At 34.2% G+C, this 2,761-nt stretch overlaps 1 pseudogene; it reads right to left on the bottom strand.

Annotated features, from left to right (window-relative positions):
• Positions 1 to 1,880, bottom strand: part of LOC107103025 — a 10,467-nt pseudogene extending 8,587 nt beyond the window's left edge.
• Positions 1,881 to 2,761: the final 881 nt, after the last annotated feature.

Here is a 2,761-nt window from a genome sequence, read left to right as displayed (position 1 = left end):
AGGCCAATCAGCTGACCAGTATTTTCACCCCTTCCCAAAATTACTTCAACGGAAGGTTTCCGATTTGTGGAGCAAATCCATCTGGCGGAGTCAGGTTAGTGTTATGGCACAGGGTAACCTTTTTCAGACAAAGCCAGTGGTGCCAGACTTAATAAGAATTAATAAGATATTAGTTTAAACCATGATGAGTTCCATTCTTGCCCAAACCAAGTTAAATGACTTATGGCTTCAAACAAAAGGTCATACAAAAGGTCATTCAAAAGGCCATCAGTATGTAATAAACTGGAGTCCTTTGCCATTAAATACTCGCAGAAAAGATGCAGATGAACAGGCAGGCCCTCACCTTATGCCCTGCAGGTACACCTGGATCACACTTGGCTGCAGACAGCATGCCCACCAGAAGCTCCTGCAACTTCTGCAAACCCTTTTCAATGTTAAGCAATCCATCTTGAAGGGTAAATATAGTAAGCTGGTTCGAATTCGATCCTTATTTTAAAACTGTTCCAAAGTTATGCACAAACTCTAACACCATCAGGCAGGCAGTCAGATATTGTTTTCTCTGGCAATATGAGTCCAGGTATAAAGGGTAACTCTGGAAATAGCTGTAGAAAGACAAAAGGATGATTATTTCCAATTTGGATTGTTTTCATATGTAATGTATTAATTTCATATGTATATAATCCTTAAAATGTTTTCTAATTGATTAATACACCGTATTAAGTACAGTCAGTATCAGGTCTAAGGTTATAACAAGATCCGCCCCTTGATGGCACTGTTGTGATTTTTAAATCAGATGAACTGTGGCTGTAAAAAAGTGATTTTTTCCCATTTTGTAACTTTTTAGTATGTGACCACCTTATGATCTATTAAACACATGTCCTCTTTTGGCGTCATTAGCTCTTTAGCTTTCTTCAGCGCCAGTATTCTGAGCTTCAGTTTCTTCTTCTTGTTTAATTGTTTTTCCTCTCTCTTTTCTTTTTTCAGTAGTTCTTTCTCCTGTAAGAAAGACAGATTTACTATCAAAATAAAAGTGCTGCAGTGCTCCCTGCTCACATATGTTCTTTAATACAACTCAAAGAGATGACAGCTAAGTGGTTGTATTATTTAAAATGCAAATTTACAGTGCATTTGAAGAATTTATAGAAATGAGGGTGCAATGTGAATGTGTATTCAATTCCCTGAATAAGCTTTGGTTCCCTTGGTCAATGGAATCTCAGTGTGAAAGCAGCTATTCTGTAAAGAAGCTACTTGAAGCACATGAAATCAAATAAGCCTTTAAGGCTTTACAATTACTAAATTTGTAAAGTATTTCATACAAAATACTTGTGATTTGCAAAGAATGGGTAAAACTGACACTGTTATATAAGATATAATCTTATTAATGTTTCTGATTACATTTGGTTACAACTTTCCAAAGTATTTTGGCTGCAGAAAATAAAGATATGAAATCACCTAAAGCTGAATTTAATCATTTTAATGAATTACTAAAATATGACACGTCAAGTTGTAACCATTAATTCCTTACCTCTGCTTTCTTTCGGGCCTCCATAGCTTTTATGAATATCATGTGCTGCATTCGCCTTTCCCTCTCCTAGCAGAAAACAGACATCTGGCTTTTATCTTAGTTATTAACTCTTTATTCACCTCAATTCATTAACAATCATTAACTATATGCAGTAAAAAGTATGGGAAACAGACCTCTAGGTTAGAGGAGATTTGGCAAAAAAATTGGGAAAGACTCACAAGTGAAAACCAAACCAGAAAAGTTCATTTTAGACTAAAAAGTAGATTAAAAGCAGTATTTTTCTTTAACAAAATGATGCAAACAATCATACCTGGTGCTTCTGTGTGGCAGACTGAATGTTATGGATCTCCCTCTCCTTTAAATAATAACATATTAACTGGGAAAAACATATATGAGTATGAAAATTTGCATCACAATTAAACAGTATGAAAAAAAAAAAATTGTACTGAACAATATTATTGCTTAACTTCCTACCCTGCAAATATCACTGCGTAGTGACTTGTACAACTGGAAATATATTCACTAATGAATGTAGGTTTTCTCCAAGGAAATTAGGTTTTCATGCCCTTTATGAAAACATTGTTATTGCAAGTTAAGCAACAACTTTGCCACTGATAGGCCAAAAATGGAAATGTTAAAGAGACGAGGCTCTGGTTTGTAATGTCCACTGAACTAAATACTAAAACAACTGGATTTTTATTAAATTTCAACACACAGTAACAAAACAAAAAGTAAACATAAAAAATACAATAAAACCTAACAAGAAATTATATATAAAAAAAACCCCAATAATATCATTATAGAAAAGAAAAATAAATGGAAAGGTAATAAAATGAAAATAGAGAAAAGGAAAAAAAAGGATGCATTCATAAAAGAGCTAAGATAAAACAACTTTATTTCATGTTCCAGTTGTTTGATCCCATTAAGGAAAACTGACATCTTAACAGACTGGATAGTTCAGGTGAGTATTTAATGACAGGAAGTAAAAAAAATCCTAATTTCCTCCTAAATCTGACCATAATCTATCACTGCAGATGATTTCATATATTTCTATTTAACCCTCTATGGCATGAATTTTTATTTTATGAGGAAAAAAATATTTCACCCTAGTTTTGGGAGCTTGAGGGGGTCTTTATAAAATATCAATCAGAAAATGTGCTCCACCCTGCCCCCCCCCCCACCAGATTTTGGTTTGTTGTCTCAGGGCAACAATATGCTATGAGGGTACTAAAACGC

This window comes from Cyprinodon variegatus, unplaced genomic scaffold (genome assembly GCF_000732505.1).
Source record: "Cyprinodon variegatus isolate N-32 unplaced genomic scaffold, C_variegatus-1.0 Scaffold1363, whole genome shotgun sequence".
In the NCBI taxonomy this organism is placed as follows: domain Eukaryota; kingdom Metazoa; phylum Chordata; class Actinopteri; order Cyprinodontiformes; family Cyprinodontidae; genus Cyprinodon; species Cyprinodon variegatus.
This window is presented reverse-complemented; position numbering and strand designations above follow the sequence as displayed.